We start from the raw sequence: 22,655 nt of genomic DNA, 5'->3' as shown, positions 1-22,655 counted from the left end.
AAAACTGTGAGCTAACAGAGTTCAGATTCGATATTTTGAAGTCTGTGTTTGAAATCACGCTTTGTGTCCTTGTTCACTATTTCATACACTAGTTAACTAATATAGTTCACCTGACAGTTTTAATGAACACTAATGAGTGAATTCAGACAATGATGAACACCTGCTGTTAATAATTACAATTACTGAAGAAAATAAACAAGAAACACAAACAGTGACTTGAGTTACAACATTAAATAAAATCAAATAAAATAAAACAGCTTCAGTCTCAGCAGAGGATCATTAAACAACTCCACAAACAACAGCAGACACACTTATTACTGACTGATTTGACGTCCATACAATTCTCATTGAGAGCCAACAGAAATTAAGGTGTTTTTTGTGTCACCGTAATGGAGTGAGGGGCTGATTTAGTTGGGCTCTTCACCCTTGAACTTATATAAGAAGACTCTTCAACTGCTGTACTACAGAGTTTACAAAACATTTGTACTATAGCAATAAAGTTGGGAAGTCAATAAATAGAGAAATCTGTTTGTCTGAAATTATTTCTGATAAATGTTATGGTATAAATCTGGATGATGGGCCGCATGCAATAGATTTGATACTTAGTTGCAGGTATATATTTAATTAATGTGAAGTGGAAACAGAAATGATACCTCTGTAATTACTTAACAGTTAAGAAATAACATTCAAAAACAATTAAGTTATGATAAAGACACACTCAGACCTGATGAATCTGACCTTGTATCTCAACAATGGTAACATCTCAAATGTTTCATGCTGCAATGCATGCTGGGAGTGGCACTGTACAAATATCCCAGCATGCATTGCGGTATAAATAAATGTTGTATAATAGTCTAACGGTTTTCTTTATTTGTGTTTGATTCTGCTGTTGTTTATGTTCAGACTTTCAGTTGCCTGTTTGTGAGTTAAACTGTTAATTTTGTTAAATTTGTTGTTACCATTATTGAGGTTCATATGCTGATTATTGATGTCTCTTTGAGTGCAATTTACACCATAGAGCAGTGTTATTGTCCAAGATATTCTTAAAAACTTCCAGAAATCTTTGTCATATATATATATATATATACACATATAATGTAAAACAATAGATTTAACATTGAATAGGAGCAGTAAATTTTATTATAATAAATGAGAACAGACTCTGCCATTTAATAGCAACATGAACATCACCAGATCTAATTTAGGTTTTTGGCTGGCTTGCCTCAACAAAGGAGCTTTTTAAACAAAATTCTTAACAATTGCAACAGCAAAGATATAGAAATGACAGGGCTGAGAGCCCAACTAAGCAAACTCTGTTCTCCATGATGGTGACGTAAAACTTTAACTTTTTCTGAAGAAGAACTTTAGTAGATGTTATACAAAAATACATGTATTAAGTAATAAGTGTAGCTGGTGATGATGTTTGTAGAGTTGTTTAATCATCCGCTGATCATTTAAATGATTTAATCATTTGTTGTTCTTCAGATTATTTTATTATAAAGCTGTGACTAAAGTTTTGTATGTTCTGTTCTTGTTTTTTCCCTTCAGTATTTCTTCATTTGTTCATTGTTAATCCTCAATTATCATTTAATTAGTCAGTTAATTAATGAATTTACTTCAGCTTTGCTCCATGTTTCTTGAACACTCAGTAGTGTGGACACTTCAATTAAAACTGAAGTATATGCTCTGGGGTTTAAAGGGTTAAAGGTGTGAGAGGTAAAAACACAGTGTAAAAATGTATTTTAACAGTAATATACTGTTAATTTACACTACGGAAGTAGACTGAAGTAAATTCAATGAATTTACTTCAGCTTTGCAGCCAAAAACCTAAATAAAATCTGGTGATGTTCATGTTGCTATTAAATGGTAGAGTCTGTTCTCATTTAGTATAATAAAATTTACTGCTCTTATTCAATGTTAAATCTATTGTTTTACATTATATGTCTATATATGGCAATGGTTTCTGGAAGCTTTTAAGAATATCTTGGACAATAACACTGCTCTATGGTGTATATCACACTCAAAGAGACATCAATAATCAGCGTATGAACCTCAATAATGGTGACAACTAACAAAATTAACAGTTTAACTCACAAACAGGCAACTGAAAGTCTAAACATAAACAAAAGCAGAATCAAACGCAAATAAAGAAAACTGTAAGACCATTATACAACATTTATTTATACCGCAATGCATGCTGGGATATTTGTACCGTGCCACTCCCAGCATGCATTGCAGCATGAAACATTTGAGATGTTACCATTGTTGAGATACAAGGTCAGGTTTATGAGGTCTGAGTTTGTAGTTGCCATAACTGAACTGTTTTTGTATGTTATTTCTTAATTGTTAAGTAATTACTGAGGTATCTTTTCTGTTTCCACTTCTCATTAATTTAATTAATACCTGCAACTAAGCATAAAATCTATTGCATGAGGCCCTTCTTCCAGATTTATAACAAAACATTTATCAGAACTAATTTCAGACAAATAGATTTCTCTATTTATTGACTTCCCAACTTTATTGCTATAATACAAGCATTTTGTTATCTCTTTATTATAGTAAGTGGAGAGTCTAAATTAATAAGTTCAAGGGTGAAGAGCCCAACTAAACCAGCCCCTAACTCCATTACGGTGACACAAAAAGCACCTTAATTTCTGTTAGATCTCAATGAGAATGGTATGGAAGTCAAATCAGTCAGTAATAAGTGTGTGTCTGCTGTTGTTTGTGGAGTTGTTTAATGATCCTCTGCTGAGACTGAAGCTGTTTTATTTTATTTAATTTTATTTAATGTTGTAATTCAAGTCACTGTTTGTGTTTCTTGTTTATTTTCTTCAGTAATTGTAATTATTAACAGCAGGTGTTCATCAGTGTCTGAATTCACTCATTAGTGTTCATTAAAACTGTCAGGTGAACTATATTAGTTAACTAGTGTATGAAATAGTGAACAAGGACACAACGTGTGATTTCAAACACAGACTTCAAAACATCGAATCTGAACTCTGTTAGCTCACAGTTTTCTGCAGTTGGTTACTTTCTCGAAAACAAAAATGTTACCCAGAAAGCACTGTTTTTAACAGAAAATTACTGTTTTAGTGAAAAAACATTATTTTACCGTAGAATCTGACCGTTTTTTTAACAGCAATTTTTTACAGTGTACATTACACCAACTAAACTGCATAGACTAAACCCAAATATTCCTGATAGTTGTACAAAATGCAATGAAGAAATGGGTACCCTTTATCAAAAAAATAAATAAATAAATAGCATTTTCTTAGCTTGATTGGTTTATTTATTAAAGAAAATGTACATTTGGTTCCCAAATTATGTTTATTTCATATATAACCTGTAAACCTGAATCTGAACACAAGCAAACACAAACTGTTATATTTTAGTTTACTCCAAGCGAAGCGTGTTAATGCTCTAAAAACTCAAAGACCATCATGTGTTCCATGGATTAAAGTAATGACTAGCAATCTTGCTCTACAAAGTACAATGATTTTTATAAAATATGGACCCCCTTTTAACACTTTTTTAACCAGGTGGACCATGCAACATTTTTTTATGTTTGAGCCTTCAAACCCTTGTTGGTGTCTTCTTTTATTGTTAAGATGTCTTACATTTCAACAACAATTAACACATTTGTTTAACCAGTAACACTGGAAAGCAGTAAAATGCACAATACTTAAATGCACTGAACATTATTGTTATTTACTTATGTTTTAATTATGTACTGTTATTATTTGAATTTATGTAATTTATTTACATATTTATTTTCACATTTTTAACCTTTTCACTTTTATTTTTTATTATAATTTTTTTAATGTATTTTGCTCTGTAATTCAAACAAAACCCAATAAATATATTTTGTGGAAAAATACAAAATTGGGGTAAAAATAATGGAAAATGCAGGCAACCTTCTAATTCTAGAAGGTACTTTTCCGCTTGGAATTGGGTTCTATCAAGCAGATCATTAATTGATTACTTTTTAAGGAATACAATTAGTCCTCTTATTAATTTAATAAAAAAATCTAATAAAATTGGTATTGTAACAATATGAGGATGAATAATTTTTTTTGTTCAAATTAAGCATACATAGAATTATATGGTTTTTACAAGTTACAACTTATTAAAAACATCACATAATGTAAATAAGTTTTCATTTTATAAGAATATGTGAAACTTGGCTTAACTAGATGATGACCTTAAATGAGTCTTCACCTGAAGGATATCATTATAAGCATGAGCTTCATCTTAAAGGGAAAGGTGGAGGCGTTGGCATAATATATAGTAATAATTTTAATGTCACTCAGCGATCTGGCTTTAAATATAATTAATTTGAAATAATAGTGTTGTATTTTTTAGCGTACAATAAACAACAAATCTCAATCGAAATTTTCATTGGCAGCTGTATATAGGCCTCCAGGGGACCACACCGACTTTACAAAACAATTAGCTGAGTTCTTGTCTAAAAGTTCAAAAGATTTTTTCTATTTATAAATGTAGTAGAACTATCACCATGATCGTCACAACCTCCCCACCCCCACTGAGCGTGATTTCCGTGACCGTCACTTAAAAATTTTTGTCAGTAACCTACCTGATCTTTCTAAGTTCCTCAGCATTTCAGACAGCCTAGAAAAGCTTGACGCTGCAAATGAAACTATTGATTCTGTCCTTTCTAGAACTGTAGACATAGTTGCTCTGCTACGCTTAAAAAAAGATTAGAAAAATCTGATGTTGTTGCACAATTAGCACACTCGCACCTTAAAGAAAGCAGCCCAAAAAAATGGAACGTAGATGACAGAAATAAAAACGAGAGGGCTTTTATTTGGCCTGAAAAGAAAGTATACTTAACTTTAGAAAGGTTTTAAAGCCTGCCAGATCTGCCTATTTTTCATCTTTAATAATATATATATATATATATATATATATATATATATATATATATATATATATATATATATATATATATAAAAAACATTCCTGTTTAACACAGTGGCCAATCTAACCAAAAATAGCATCAGCATGCATTTCTTAACATAGCAGTATGACTTTAGGAATTTCTTCACATACATGATTGATGAAATCAGAGCTAAAATAATTAGTGTCAACATGTCTGCTACAGCATCATCCTAATTAGATCACTGTAGATCATTAATGGGTAAATTCAGACTTTCTCAGCAGTAGGTGAGAAAGAACTGTCTATACAGGTAAATTCCTCCAAATGAACAATGTCTGCATTATCAGATTCTATTCTGACTAAATTATTAAAACTATTATTTCCGGAAGTTGCTGAACCTCTTTTTGACATTTTGAATTTATGTATACTTTTAGAGTATGTGCCTAAAGCTTTTAAACTAGCTGTCATTAAGCCCCTTATTAATAAACACAGCTTGATCCTAAAGAATTAGTAAATTATAGACCCACTTCAAACCTGGCTTTTCTATCAGAAATACTAGAAAAACTTGTATTTATTTTACCACGTTCCTTCCTACAGAAAACAATACTTGTGGTAAATTCCTATCTGGATTTAGAGCATATCATAGCACAAAAACAGCCGAGTTAAGAATGTCCTAAGAGTTAGGAATGACCAGCTCCTATTGTACGTTCATGGTTGCATTTCTCTCTTAGTGTTATTGGACCTTAGTACTGCATTTGATACTATCCATCATAACAATTTTAATAGGCTTGAAAATTATATTGGTATTACTGGAACTGCATTGGGCATGGTTCATGTCTTAAAAGGTCTTATCTATCAAATCAGTTTGAGTCAATTAATCAAGAGGCATCATACTGATTAAAAATACACTGGGGGTACCCAGGCTTAGTTCTCGGTCTTACATTTTACATTATATACAGTTGAAGTCAGAATGATTACCCCCCCCCTTTTTTTTTTCATTTTTAAATATTTCCCAAATTATTAATAGAGCAAGGAAGTTTTCACAGTATGTTTAATACGATTTTTTTTTCTTCCGGAGAAAGTCTTATTTGTTTTATTTCGGCTAGAAAAAGATCAGTGTTTAATTTTTTTAAAACCATTTTGAAGTCAAAATTATTAGCCCCTTTAAGTTATATTTTTTTCTGATGGTCTACAGAACAAATCATTGTTATACAATAACTTGCCTTATTACCCTAACCTGCCAATTAAACCTAATTAACCAAGGTAATCCTTTAAATGTCACTTTAAGCTGCATAGAATTTTCTTGAAATTTAAAAAAATATTATTTACTGTCATCATCTCAAAGATAAAAAAGGATAAAATAAAACAGAAAATGGGCAAAAAAAATGGGGGGCTAATAATTCTGACTTCAACAGTATGCTACCACTAGAAGCTATCTTTAAAAGAAAAACATTGACACTTTTATGCAAAACTCTATATCTCCTCTCAATCATTTGTATAAAATCATGAAATTAACAGATTGTATAGCTGATATTAAAAAAATGGATGACTAAATCTAAAAGAATGACTATTATGCATTATAAAAGGTCATTTTTTTGTTTTTGTGGATCTCCAATAGGAGGCTTATATGCATTCAAGGTCAAAAACCCTTTTATTGTTTTAAAAAAAAAAAAATCATTTATTTTTATTTAATTTTCCCAATGTGATTTGTTCAGTGATTAATCTGCGGTCATTGATCCAATGACCCATTCTGTTGTGATTAGTCAACTGTGTTCAGCATGAGATGGAAAGAAATGCCCACCATGGCTTATCAACATTGTTGAAGTAGCCACAGTATTTTGCAGAGTATTTTGGTAAGTCCAATGCAGGAGTGCATTAAAGCCTTGTGGTTAAACACCAAACAGCACACATTCAGTATTAATCCATTCATTAATTTTCTTTTGGCTCAGTCTCTGATTTATTAGGTCGCCACAGTGGAATGAACCACCTACTATTTCATCATATGTTTTACACATTGGATGCCCTTCCAGCTGCAACCAATTGGGATACACCCATACACTCTCTCTCTCTCTCTCTCTCACACACAGACACACCACAAACACACACACACACACACACACACACACACACACGCACACGCACACACGCACGCACACACACACACACACAACATGCCCGATTTAAGTAATCCAATTCACTTATATCGCATGTGTTTGGATTGTGGGTGTAAAAGGAGCAACCAGAAGAAACACACAAGAACATGCAAACTCCACAAAGAAAAAGAAATGCCAGCTGGCCTAGCCAGGACTTGAACCAGTGACCGTCTTGTTGTGAAGTAACAGTGGTAACCAGTGAGCTACCAGGGCCTCTAGTATTAATCCACATAGTGGCAAAAATTTAACTCTTTTTAAAAACTGACCACAGCACATTTGTAAGAACAGCTGATGTTGGCCATATCAACGACAAACACCATGGCATAACAAGCTCACAAAATGCATTTTTAATTGGTAAAGAAAGTAGCATGCATCACATTTTCAACATGGTTTCAGATGCTAATATGTGAATATAAAGAATTTGTGAATATATATTGAGTTAACCAGACACAGACACTAGCTGCATGAAGCAAAACACAGTTAATTATTATTTTTTTATTTGGTAGACAAACAAGGAGGCAACCATTTTAATTACAGAAACTGGTCCATGACTGTGAACTAACAAAGTTTATATCAAGGTCTGACTAGATCCCATACATTAGTTTTTGCTGATCATTCCTTTAACAAATGGCAGGTGAATCCTTTGTTGCAGGGTAGGTTATTGTATTAATTCTCAGAATGTTCACTCAATAATATTCACTCATCTTCAGTTATGATCAATCCCACATCTGCACTCCGCTATGATTTGAATGGAAGAGCATGTTCATATTTTACCAGATCCAACACCTCATATTAGATATTGTTTTGTGTCGACATAACAAACAGTCAAAACTTTCGGACAAAAAACAAATCATATAAATGACTCTGAGTCGACTCTTTAAAAAAATAAAATAAAACAGTAATAATAATGTTAATATTAATAATACCTTTTAATTTTAGGCACCTTTCAAAGCACTCAAGAACACCTTACAGCAGATCACAAGCACAACAAAAAAATACAAGCAGTAAAAATAACAATCAGCATAATATTAAACCAGAAATCATTAAAAGCTATCCTAAACAAAAACATTTTTATCTGAGATTTAAAATTGGAAATAGAGTCCATCTGGTGATTGTGCAAAGGCAGGGAATTCCATAACTTTGGTGCTATACAACTAAAAGCCCTGCCACCAAATGACTTTATCTTAAAGTTTTGGACACACTGTTATAAACTGTCCCGTTTAAAAACAGGAAAATACTGGCAACTGCAGTTGCCAGCAATGTACTGTTATTTTATAGTGTGTTGCTGTAAAAATACATGGACTTCATTTATATACACAATACTCAAGTGAACACATATTTTTCACTGAAAGCAACCGCCTCAAATTGACCAACTGCTGAATGAGTTTATGAAGTAAAGCGCTATATATGCTTGGAAGCATATGTATAATGATAACTTATTTTAGTTAATTAGAAAAGTATCATTTAATCAAGAGATCTTATATTTCACAGCAGCACATGTACCTGTAAAGCTGGAATTACCAGATATTCTTAATGCATCAGCAACTAAACAGCCACTGGCTTTAAAAAAAGAAACATGCAGAATAATATCATCAGCTCTTTGTTCATCTTTAACTCATACACTGGCTCTACTCTCCTCCACAACGGTGACACACAGAAAAAAAATTGCTTCAGGTTTAACAGTAAAATACTGTTGTTGTTTTTTTTTTTTTTGTTTTACTTTATTTAACGGTAAACTACTGGCAGCTGTGGTTGAAAGCAATCTACTGTTTTTTTAAATACATTTTTACACTGTTTTTACCTCTTACACCTTTAACCCTTTAAACCCCAGAGCATATACTTCAGTTTTAATTGAAGTGTCCACACTACTGTGTGTTCAAGAAACATGTAGCAAAGCTAAAGTAAATGAATTAATTGAATGACTAATTAAATGATAATTGAGGATTAACGATGAACAAATGAATAAATACTGAAGAGAAAAAACAAGAACAGAACATAAAAAACAACAGCTATAGTCACAGCTTTATAATGAAATAACCTGAAGTACAACAAATGATTAAATCATTTAAATTATCAGTGGATGATTAAACAACTCTACAAACATCATCACCAGCTACACTTATCACTGAAACATTTACTTTTGTATAACATCTACTAAAGTTCTTCTTGAGAGAAAGGTTAACATTTTACGTCACCATCATGGAGAACAGAGTTTGCTTTAGTTGGGCTCTTAGCCCTGACATTTTTTATCATGAATATATTTTGATTGCGGTAATTGTTAAGAATTATGTTTAAAAAGCTCTTTTGCTGTGGCAAGCTAGTCAAACATCTAAATAAGATCTGATGATGCTCGTGTTGCTATTAAATGGCAGAATCTGCACTAATTTAATGCTTAATCTATTGTTTTTCATTATATGTGGCAGTGATAGCTGGAAGTTTTTAAGAATATCTTGGACAATAACACTGCGCTATAATGTAAGTTGCACTCAAACAGACATCAATAATGGTGACAACTAAAAAAATTAACAGTTTAACTCACAAACAGTAAACTAAAAGTCTAAACATAAACAAAAGCAGAATAAAACACAAATAAAGAAAACTGTGAGACAATTATACTACATTTAATCACACCGCAATGCATGCTGGGATATTTGTACTGTGCCACAACCAGCATGCATTATAGCATGAGACATTTGAATTGTTACCATTGTTGAGGTACAAGGTCTGATTCATGAGGTCTGAGTGTGTCTTTACTGAACTGTTGTAGTATATTAATGCTTTACTGTTAACTAATACATAGGTATATTTTCTTTTTCCATTTATTATTTAAATTAATATCTGCAATTAAGCAATCAAACTATAACATGAGGTCTTTCATCTAGACCTATACCAAAACATTTAACAGATAAATTTCAGACAAGTAGATTTGTATATCTATTGATTTTCCAACTTTATAGCTATAATAAATGAGTTTTGTAAACTCTGTATTACAGCAATTGAAAAGTATAGTTAAATGAGTTCAAGGTTGAAGAGCCCAACCAAACCAGCCTCTCACTCCATTACGGTGACACAAAAGACACCTAAATTTCTGTTGGACCTCATTGAGAATAGTATGGAAGTCAAAGCAGTCAGTAATAAGTGTGTCTGCTGTTGTTTGTGGGGTTGTTTAATGATCCTCAGCTGAGACTGAAGGTGTGTCCGCTGTTGTTTGTGGAGTTGTTTAATGATCCTCTGCTGAGACTGAAGGTGTTTTATTTTACTTGATTTTATTTAATGCTGTAACTCAAGTCACTATTTGTGTTTCTCGTTCTATTCCTTCAGTAATTATGATTATTAACAGCAGGTGTTCATCAGTGTCTGAATTCACTTATTAGTGTTCATTAACTCTGTCAGGTGAACTTCACTGGTGAACTTGTGTATGGAATAGTGAACAAAATGTGATTTCAAACACAGACTTTAAAAAAACGTTGAATCTGAACTCTGTTAGGTTACAGTTTTCTGCAGTTGGTTACTTTCTCGAAAACAAAAATGTTATCCAGAATACACTGTTTTTAACAGAATATTACTGTTTCAGTGAAAAAAACATTATTTTACCATAGAATCTGACCATTTTTTAACAGCAATTTTTAGTGCAGATAACAGTTCAGCAGAATATGATCTCAGTGAGTGCAAAGGTTATGTGATCAGAAGTACATGAGCAGGTAATTATCCAACCCTTTGAATTACTGTAGTCTATGAAGTTGTTTATCAGGAATGCCAGAGAGAGTTACAGTAATCAATCCGTAATGTAACCAAAGCATGAATAAGCACTTCAGTACTTTGTTGAGATAGTGAAGAGTGAAGTCTTGCAACGTAACACAAATGAAAAAAGGCAGAATTTGAGATACTACTAATATGAGAACCAAATAAAGCATGCCATCCAGTATAACCCCAAGACTTTTTACGTAGGTTGAGAAATTGACTGGAGGGGTTATTAATAAACAGGATAAAAGATTGAGCTTTGGATAAAACAGATTTAGAGCCAACCAGAAAGGCTTTAGTTTTACTGGCATTTAACTTTAAGAAATATTATTCATTCATATATTAATCTCATGTAAACATTTAGTAAGGTCAGAAGGGAGGTGAGATGTTGTAGGGTTTTTGGGGATATAAAGTAGTGTATCGTTGGCATAAAAATTAAAATGTATGTCAAAAGAGTGAATTATTGGCAGCAAGGTAGCTGTATAAGGACCACCTTTAAAAAATAGTCACATAGAAATGGGCCTTATACTGCTTAAAATGGACGAGAATATAATAGACATTTAAAAAAAACTTGAAACAGAATTACTGAATAATATGTTGAGAGCTCTGTGTATATAGCAATGTAAAAAAGCCATTTATCAAATAAACAGTGCTTAAGTATAAACAATTTAATTAAACATTTTTTGACAAATCATGTCTCTTAGCACTCTCTCATCTCTTTTGTCAGCTTAGTTCCTCTGGGCCAATCTTAAATGTGTCTGTGGTCCATGTTTAGAGTAGGCTATCATTATATAAAGCAGACAAGGTTATCCTCTGTCCCCTAGTAAATAAGCGTTGTATTGTAAAGAATAAAAAAACTTTGTGTGAAGCAAAATGCATTCTGTTAAATACATTTATACACAATACACGGCTACACAAATACATGGCTGTATGTAAATTCTGGCATCATGTACAGACCCTGACCACCTATCCTCTACATTAGTGATAAGGTGGGGCACATTCCATATTAGCTAGTTAGTATAATCACTAATGAGTTAATAGTTGTAATGCCAAGAGATTTAGAACCGAAATTAAGTTGTTATTGCAAATTTATACAATGGACAGATTTCCTGTTAACATAGTCTCCTTTATTGACAGAAGGAGCCTTAAAAGTCAATTGGCTCTATTTTAAAGATCTAGGTGCAAAGTTTGAAGCGCAGGGTGCAAAAGCATTAAGGGTGTGTCCGAATCCACTTTTGCTATTTTAAGGATGGAAAAATATGCTCTGGTGTAATATTAAATATAAATAGTCAAAATAGTATGACTACATCTTAAAATATACAAAGCTGCCACTACTTTATAAACACACACATACATACAGTACACTGTAAAAATGTCTGTGATTTTAACAGAGAAAATATGTACAATCTACAGTGAAAACCTGGTAAATGATTAACAGCTCATTTCTGTACAAAATATGGAAAAAAGCTGTAATCGATTTTACCTTTGTTTTCGAGAAACTAATCAGAGTCTGAAATCTCACCACACACCCACATTCACTAGTCCCTAAATTAGTCGATTAGTTCAGTCCACCATACAGAGTGAATGGCCACAAATAAGTCTATTCAGACACTGATGAACACCTGCTGTTCACAAGCACAATCACTGAAGGAAAGAACAATAAATAAAACTACAGATGCAGCCGCACACCAAACCAACTAAATTAAAACAGAGGATTAAACAACTCCATTAAATAACAGCATTGGCAGCTTTACTGATTACAGTTTGACTCCATTTGTCTCTTATCTGCAAGAATATTTGATAATTAACAGGGGTTTATATTTTTTATTGAAATTATTTCATTTGACCTCACCATCATGGAAATCAAAGGCTGCTTTATTTGGGCTCTCAAACCTTTAATTTTCTATTTTAATGTTTCTCTGACTATTAAACCTGTGTTTCTAAATCTCATCAATAATAGCAGGCAAGGCAATAAGAAACTCTACAGTGTATACTTTATAGTTACAGATAAAATTTCCAGTATTAGCCTATATGAAATAGTTTTATTTGAAATTGTTTGTAATGTGTTACAGCTTCCCATAGAGGTTCAACAAAGAATTATCAAAGAATTAATAAAAAGTTTAATCAGTTTCATGCACAGAATCTTAGGATCTCCAACTGTCCATTGAAACATACAGACATCAAGAATCAGAATATGATCCTCGGCATGCTTGCTTAAAAAAATAAATAAAGCTATTAATACTATAGTAAATCCTATCAAACTTATTATTATTTTTTCTTTTGGCTTCTCATGCTATACAAATAGTGGGATCAACAAAATTAATTTTAACAGCCACCACAAAAAAAATAGTTGATGAATAGTTAAAGAGCCCAACTAAAGCAGACTCTGTCATCTATCATGGTGACTTCCATTGAACAACAAAAATTTCATTAAGAGCTTTTGTTTATGTGACAGAAATAAAGTCAAAGGTCAGTAATAAGTGAAGCTCCTGATGTTTGAGTTGCTGAATGCTCTCTGCAGAGATCTTTAGAAATTACATTTTTATTGTGTAATTTGTTTTATTTTTGCTAATTATTATTTTATTTAGAGTTTTATTTTCAGATGATTTCATCTTTGTTTTTTTCTATTTTTTTGTGTTTTTCTTTCTTCAGTGATTCTGTTCATCAATAATTCTTAATCCTCCTTCAATTAGACACTTAATTAACTCATTAACTTCATCACTGTCTGAGTGTTCAGCCTTCTGTAGTGAGGTAAGGGTTTTGCTCTGGGATTTGAGAGATTAAATGTGTTCGATAAAAAACACAGACTATGGAATGTGTTTTTAACATAAATATTGTGTAAACTGAATTTACGAATGTAAAATGTTAAAAACATTACTGGCGACCACAGCTGCTGGTATTTTACCGTAAAATCAAGAAAAAGAACAGCAAAATACTGCAAAACGGTTTTAGTGTCACCATTGTGGAGAATAGTAGCATCTGTGTGCAAGTCCAAGATGAACTGAGAATATTTGATGTCAAGCTGCAGCTTCTTTTGTGTAAAGGTAAACTGTGTAGTTAGTAATGTAGTGAAAATATGAATGTTAATTGCAAATGCACAAGAACTCATCAGTGCATTGGAAGGTTCAATTTTTATGCACTAAGTTGTGTTTTTGTGAACTGAATATTGTATCAGTTCATGAAATATGATTATTTTCTGTAAATTTTAACAGTTCTATTAAACTCCTTATTTTATACGGAGAAAATTCTATCAACTCCACCTGCCAGTATTGTTCCGTAAATTTAACAGATTTTTTTAAACAGTGTACATAGATTGTCTATACATTGGTTGGCAGCTTTGTTGTGAAGATTTATCAAACCGCACTCCTGGTGAGGCTCACCTCCTCCGGCAATCACCAAGAGACAATTACTTTTTCAAAAATGTTTAATTTGCGCATGACACCCATCGTTCTTGGACACACTGTTGTGTCTCCCCCCTGTTTCTGTGTTTTAGGACAATCCTGTTAATATGTCAGGTATTCCTGAAGATTTGCAACCCACGGGGGCATCTTTTTTCTCTGTCCACCCTGAACCTGAGGCTCTTAAAAGCAAGAACATTGTTTAGGAGGCCATGATGGAAAGAGGCCCTTACTCTTTTTCTAAAGACATGCTGGGACTTTTTAAATGACTACAAAGAATCGGGACCTTGGTTTAATACTGTATCTCATCTGAAAGCCGTAAATGAGTGAAAATGTCAGATGGGTACTCTTATAACAGATCTACATTAAGGCAAAAAAATGCCCATTTCATGTTCCGTCAGTTACTTTTTTTGAGTTTAGTGGTTCAACCGCTGATTAACTTATTCCTAAGTCTTGTGTAGCATTACAGCATTTTTATGATTTGCTAATTTCTGTAGCAATTTTATTTAAAACTTCAGCCAAGTCACAGCCCTGCTCACAGCCCTAACCTCTCATGCCCCTAACCTTACCCCTAACCTTACCTGAGGGGTGATTTATTTACCCCTAACCTTACCTGAGAGCCTGCTTTCTGCAACACCCCCAAAATGTAAAATCTGATTCCCATATTTTGTTTTTTTGAAGGTCCCACTTGTCATCTATCCATTGTCCTAAGAACAAAAGCTTGGCAAAAATAAAATAAAGAGGAAATATTGTTTGTGTGTTGTAATATAGTGTATAAAATTATGTTTTTCAATGAGGCATTTTTATTGTACCATCTAAAGGTGTTTCCCATTGAGATATATAAATTCTTATTCACAAATATGTAACATCCTTTTAAACTTTGTTTGAACAGCAGTGTAATTGGTTACCGAGTTAAAAAAAAAAAAAAAAAAGATAATTAAAACCTCACTGGCAATAGATTGGTAGCCAAGTGTTTGGCATTCTGTTTTGAATCAACAGCTTGTCAAGATTTAATATCAATTTGGTTGGTTAATATAAAACAGCTCTTTGTTATCAATTATAAACACCAATTGCAAAATGGGTTGTTCTTGGACCCAGAATATCACAATCACCTTTGGTCTAATCCTTGCAGATCACTTGAGAACTGCAGTTCTGTCACAAATATTATTATGCACCTCACTCATACACCAGTTCCCGATTCCCCTGATTACTCACACACAGCTGGAATCTCATGATTAATTGGTTACCAGAACTATGTGCATCTGATTCACACTTACACTCTGCTTAGTTTTGTTTTGCTACAAAGTATTTTCCTTATCATGTTTTTTTCAGTGTGGTGTTTCCAAACCCTCACCTTGTGTTTTGCTGATTTTTGCAGTTAACCGATCTCTTTGCCTGTGTATCGACTACTCTTTTGGATTGCCCTTTATGTACCTGTTTGCCCCTGTGATTGACCATTGCCTGTCTGAGTACTCTTGTCAATAAAGATGCATTTGGATCCTCAACTTATTTGCTGCTATCGTGTTACAGATGATTGCCAATTGTAGTTATATTTTTATTTACAACTTGAAAAAAATATTGTTTAGTATGTACATAGACTGAAGGAATATGGTGTAGAAACAATTTTGACCCAGAAAATGATAGTACATTTCAATAGTATTTTGTTCTAAAAATAATTTTTAAAAACAATGTAGTGCAGAAAAATGTCTTACTCAACAGTTGCTAATAAATTGCACAATTGATAAAAAACAAATAATTGGACAAAGAACCAGACTTTCTTAAAACTTAAGATACATTTTGATGTAAAAACTAAAACAGTACATACAATGTGCTTTTAATAATATTTTGTAATATTAACTTGTTTGTTAGATCAGATATTTGTGTGTGTGAGTGTGTGTGTGTGTGTGTGTGTGTGTGTGTGTGTGTGTGTGTGTGTGTGTGTGTGTGTGTGTTATTTGGTGTACGTGTGTGGCACATTTTTGTGAAGAAGGCTTCTATTTAAAGAATTGTAGTTGTCCCAAGAGAAGCTTTGCATGTTTTGGGAAGCTGAAAGACATTACAGTAATTCCGCTACCTTGAAAGTCTGGAAAATGTACAAGTACATTTCTGGAAGGACCTTTTCATTTTTAAGACAAACAAAAAAGTGATTTGATTGTTCCATCTCTTTAACGCTTCCCTTCTTTGTCTTTGTTGACTGCTCACTAAATCGCACATGATTTACGTTATCCTGTTAGTTCTTGAAAGCTGGTTGCTAATATCATGAAAATAATGTTTTAATGTCAACCAAAGTTAAGACAAATTCCAACAAATAATTAAATAATACCAATAAACAATTATTGTGGCGTAGCGGTGCAGTGGGTAGCGCTGTCACCTCACAGCAAGAAGGTCGCTGGTTCAAGCCTTGGCTAGGTCAGTTGGCATTTCTGTGTGGTGTTTGTATGTTCTCCCCATGTTCGTGTGGGTTTCCTCCAAGAGCTCCGGTTTCCCGGAAATTTCCAAAAACATGTGGTATAGATGAATTGGGTAAGCTAAATTGTCCGTAGTCTATGTGTGTGAATGAGTGTGTATGGATGTTTACCAGTGATGGGTTGCAGCTGGAAGGGCATCTGCTGCATAAAACTTGTGCTGGATAAGTTGGTGGTTCATTTTGTTGTGGTGACCCCAGATTTTTAAGGGACTATTCCAAAAAGAATATGAATTAATAAACAATTATACGTTTTATACAATCCATCATATTATGTTTTCTAAAGGATCAGATGACAGGAAAAACTGGTGCTATGATGCAGAAAAAACCACTCTTGATCACATTAATTAATTACATTTTAAAATATATACACATAAGACTATAAGACCATTCTGAAATTGTCAGCAATAAATGCAGTCTTGGTGTAGCCAGATATCTGTTCTATATTTGCTGTCCATTTAACATACGGACAATCAAAGGCAGCATTCCATTTTGGGTGCTTTGTCTCCAAACTTACATAAGACATTTGTTCATTGTGGGAAGCTGGAGCTCCCCAGTTTCTGGCACATCACATGCTCTGATAAATACATTCCATAGGGTTTGGTTGTGAGGAAATTCCTCTGGCCTCACTCCTACCTGTCTCAGCAGCAGCACAGAACTCTGGGGAAAAAGCTCTGTAAACGATTACCAGTTACTAACATTTTGTGTTTTCTTTTTTGCTCATTGCTCAGTTTTTGTTACTGAAAAACATTCCACGCTGGGGAAAATTCTTCAGTAATGATATTCATGTTTTGTTGCTCCAGCATTTTTCTTTTAAAGACATTTTCTAGAGTTTTCTAGTTTTCATTTAACCTCTGCAATGCAAAATAAAATATCAAGTGGCAATATAATATATACATTACCAATGTGATTGGAAAGACTTTGCTGAAGCAAATACTAGTCCTTTATGAAAAGAAAGTTCAAAGGAACAGGATTTATTTGAATGAACGAATGAATGTCTTTATTTTTGAATCACATACTTTTGATCAAGTTAATGCATGCTTGATAAATATTATTTTTTTATTGTTATTGTTTTTGATTTTTGGATGAAAAATATTATAACAATTTAAATAACTTCTTTTGTGCTGTTAAAAGACTTATGAATGTTAATTATTCTTCATACATCTACTCACTTAAAGGGTCACAAAACCCCAAACACATTTTTTTGAGATGTTCAGTCATTTGTCCCACATTGCCAAAAACACTATTAGTCAAGTTAACTCAAACCATTTGAGGAAACTGAGTACCAGTTTATAGTAGTTTACAGTCAAACATTTAGTGTATTAGTAACTTATACAGATTTGATAACTGAACTTGAAATGTTTGAGATCAGTTAACTTAAACGATTTAAACGATTTGCCAACTTGTTTTGTATTTGATATACTTGACTAAAATAAATGTATTTATTCAATATATTTGGCTTAAAATACTTTGTTAAGTCTAAACAACAGTATAGCAACTCGAATGGTTTGAAAAAAACGATTGTGGGAAATGGTTTAAGTTGACTGAACTCAACTGAATAAAGTTAGTCAACTTAAATGGTTTACCCCAATCATTTTTATATATATTGTTATGTTACAGTGCAGTTGTTCTGATGTGTTTTCCTTTTTTCCTTATTGTGTTCACTGGAAAAAAAGAAAGTCATTCCATTTTGGTTTGTGTCATGAACTAATAATGTCATTTAAATAAAAAAACACTTATTTTAAAGATTGTTGTAGAGATGCTATCATAATTCTTTTGATTCACATGAGAAAAAGTTCTAGAATTTGTTAACAGATAAAGGTGTGTAAGTGTTGAAACAGATGAATAATCTATGAAGCTAAAGAAATTTGATGTAATGTTGAACTCCTTGCCGGCTGTAAAGGGCAACACCCTCAATCCACACATGGATTCCTGGAAACAGTCACGCCACCATGCTAATTCTGAACAGTCTGTGACGTTTGTTCTACTGTAAATGTGTGCAGAACAAATACACAGCATTTTCATTTACTTAAATGTTTAAGAGTTCACATTGTAATTGTCAAGCACTTGCATCATAGTGTTGCAAAAAGATAAACCTATATAAAAATTGTTATTGTTATGCATTAATAAAAAGGAAATTGAGTTTTGATAAAATTTGAAAAATAAATTGATCAACTTCCTGTTTTTTTTTTTTTTTTTTTTTTTGAGGGATAGCTTTTTTCCAGTGAACACAATGAGGTAAAAAGGAAAAACATCAAAACAACTTAGAAACAAAGTATCTTCTATTTCTTTCCCCATAAGAAAATCCACAACAATCAAAATGAACTGACTTAATACCCATTCACAAATTTCAGCCAACTGTACCTCATCTTGTTTTGAACAGCTTGTCTGCCACCTTGTTTTTCTCCACACCTACTTAAAATGATTAGGCATCCATAAAAAAAAGGTAACTTGCATTTTTCTTTCATTTATTTAGCATACATTTTGTAATATTTCATACAACTCCCACTGTTTAAACCATTTAACACAGATAAGGAATCATAACAAAGTACTACATTTATTGATTGTGTTTCCAACCATTTCGCGGTCAGTAAAATTGCCATCATCTCTGATGTAAAATAAATGTACAATGATTAGTCAACATCTTAACAGTCTTGTTTTTGTTTTTTTGTTTTTTGAAAACATTATATAGAGTTCATCTGCAAAAATAAATATCTACAGTTTTTGAAATGACAATGACAATGAACTTAATGTAGAAACATGATTTCTGAAAACTACTAAAAATTAAGTTATATCTGTTTTTTTTTAAATAAACTTTTCATGTATATGTTGTGCCAAAAGTCATGAGTTTGTTACCTATGTGTATAGACTTTTAAAATTATTAATAATATATTTTCATATGTTGTGCCACTATGACTTTAGGCATACATCTGTTCTTAATATTAAGAACACATAATGATTCCATTTATATACTATATTTATGCTTAAGCTTTTAATACTTCATCGAGTAACTCATTATTTACAAACCAGTTATTTAAAAGTAGTTGGTGGTTTTTAAGATCATTCAGAAAAAGTAAATAATTAATAAACTATTCTTACAAATTAACATTTACACATCTTATTATACAGGCATATACACACACAATTTCATTTAGCTTTTTATGACCTAATCTAACGTGAGGACAAACTATGTAAAGCTTTAAAAAATTCCTTAAAAGTAAGTTAGCTGATGACACCAAAGTCATTGGCCTTTCCAAGGATGGTAACAAGCCTGCTTAATGAATGGTAGCTGAGCAGTTGAGCCATCTGGTTATCAACCTTGAGTTCAACATGATCAAAACAGTGGAGACGATTGTGGATGTCATTTAGGTTCCTGGGCACCACAATCTCCAGAACTTAAAGTGGAACACTTACAAAAAAAAAAAAAAAAAAAAAAAAAGTTCAGCTAAGGCTGTATTTCCTCCACCAGCTGAGGAAGACCAACCTGCCACAAAAGCTGCTAAAACTGTTTTACTCTGCTGTCATTGAGTTTGTCTTGTGCTCTTCTATAACTGTTTTGTTTGGTTCAGCAGCCACCAAACTAGATATCAGCAGACTACAGCAGAGAGTCAGGACTGCAAAGAACATTTTTGGTGGCCTGCTGGCCACCTTCCAAGATCTCTATGTCTCCAGAGTGAGGAAAAGAGCTCAGAAAATCAATTTGGACCCATCACACCCAACCCACTCGGTCTTTGAACTGTTGCCCCCTGGTCTGTGCTATACAGTACTGTGCACCAAAACCCTCATGCCCCATTTCCCCCATGCAATTGTATAAATATCAGCAATATTTTTTTTCTCTATTTTTTAAAAATGTTATTGTTATTTTTTCATATTCTTATTTCTCCATTCATGTCTGAACTATATGTGTACTTTAATGTACAAGCTACTATTACTTAGTCAAATAAAGCTCGAATAAGCTCTTTTGATTTTATTATACTGTAAAAAATGTCTGTGATTTTAACAGTAAAAGCTTTAGCAGTTCATTCAGGCTGCAATAGGTGCCATCATAGTACAAAAATCCCAGTATGCATTGCAGCATGAATATATTATTATTATCTATGTTATATTATTATGTTATCTCATTCTCTACCTTTATTTTATGTTGTTTTGGGGAGATAATATTTCAGTTGATTGTTTTGTATTGTTTTAGGTTGATTTTTATTTTTTGTTTGTCCATTGTTGAGATTCAAAGACTTTTTTTGTTGATGTCTGCATGTTTTTAAGTTTTGTATAGATCTAACATTCTCATTGTGAATGATGTATTTAGACCTGTTAAACAGTCATTGACTGCTGTTGGTCAAGTGATTTCATTTACATATGGTATTCATTTCTCACTTATGACTAACAATATATTCAATGAGTGCACAAGCAGGTGAGAATGGCTTTGATATTATTAATCTCAGCAGACCTATTATTGTTTTTTCGTTTGACTTTTTTATGCTATACAAATAGTGTGATTAACATAATTAATTGTAGCAGCTAAAACAGCAACTAGTGTAAGAACAAATAGTTGAAGAGGCCAACTAAAGAAGACTCTGTCCACCATTATAGTGACTTCAAATGAACAACAGAAATTTCATGAAGAGCTTTTGTTCATGTGAAAGAAATAAAGTCAAAGTTCAATAATAAGTAAAGCTCCTGATGTTTGTGAAGTTGTTTAATGATCTCTGCTGAGATCTTGAGAAATTAAATTTTTATTGTGTAATTTGTTTTATTTTTAATAATTGTTAGTTTATTTAGAGTTTTATTTTCAGTTGATTTCATGCAGGTGATATCCTAGTGTTTGTGAAAGATAAGAAATAATATGATGAGAGACTGTGTGAGGTACTGAAAAAATCTGAAAAAGAAGTGATGACGCTGAATAAAAAGTGCATGTTCGCTGTTACGAGAATAAAGTTCTTAGGGCAAATAATAAGTGCAGAAGGGATCAAAGCTTACCAGCATAAAATCAAGGCTCAACATGCCTAAGCCACAGAGTGTAGACATGGTTAACTATGATTTTTGCGTGCAGTTAACTATGTCTAGAAGTTTTTGCCACTGAGAGATGTTAAGAAATGACAGCACTGTGCAAACAGACCATAATCTCCTAATATCACTGTTGAGCAATAGACGAATTGAGCAAGAGAAAGAAGAGAGTTGGTGGAAAGATGTAACATCTTCTGCCAGCTTTCCCAGCAGAAAACAAAGCAACTAATGTCAACACCCTTACCAGAGTGACCCTGGTAACAGGTTGCAGCAGTCATCTTTTAGTGAGATGGAAGATAATATCTGGTTGTGGTTTACTAATTCTCAATTTACATTAAAGTCACAAACTTTCTAAACTTGTAACAGCAGGATTGAAGGTTTAAGGTCTTCTTGGCCAGATTTGGAATCCCTGAAACATTGGTGATTGACTACACTCAAGACTATGACTTCAATCATGTAACAAGTAATCCATGATATCCTCAGAGCAACGGAGAGGCAGAACGAGAAGTCTGAATAGTGAAACAAATGCTGAAAAAACAATCAAGACCCTCAAGGAGCTCTTCTAGCATATAGACCAGAACTCTTGATGGAGAGGAGGATAAGATTGACAGTTCCAGTCACAGTGAAGTCATTTACACCAAAGTGGCATACTTTCTAAATTGTTTAGAAAGAAATATAAGATTTTGAAAGGAAAACAACAAGTAACATTCAAATCACACACAGAAAGTGTGGATCGGGACATTAATAAAGGTCACTGGAATGATAAAGAGAGAAGCATCCACACTATATCAAGTAGAAACAGACTTGGAAACACTGCGAAGGAACATAGCTTATCTAACAGTTCTTCCTGAACCACCTTAGCATGAAGTGAATGGAATTGTGACAAGATCGGGGAGGATTTTTCAAGCCCTAAGAACATTGGATTTAAAAGTGAAATATTAGAATTAGAAGACTGGTTGTCAAGAAAAGAGTATAACAGTTCCTTCAGTGGAAGTAAT

At 32.8% G+C, this 22,655-nt stretch overlaps 1 long non-coding RNA gene across 1 annotated transcript in view; it reads right to left on the bottom strand.

The window, feature by feature from the left end:
- Nucleotides 1–327: 327 nt before the first annotated feature.
- Nucleotides 328–22,655, bottom strand: part of LOC147844398 (uncharacterized) — an 80,910-nt gene continuing 58,582 nt past the window's right edge. The window contains exon 5 of the long non-coding RNA XR_015491801.1: nucleotides 328–343. This is a non-coding gene — a long non-coding RNA (uncharacterized LOC147844398). The remainder of the gene's footprint in view (nucleotides 344–22,655) is intronic.

The sequence above is a fragment of the Danio rerio genome, chromosome 5 (assembly GCF_052040795.2).
Source record: "Danio rerio strain M-AB ecotype USA chromosome 5, GRCz13ab, whole genome shotgun sequence".
Lineage (NCBI taxonomy): Eukaryota > Metazoa > Chordata > Actinopteri > Cypriniformes > Danionidae > Danio > Danio rerio.
This window is presented reverse-complemented; position numbering and strand designations above follow the sequence as displayed.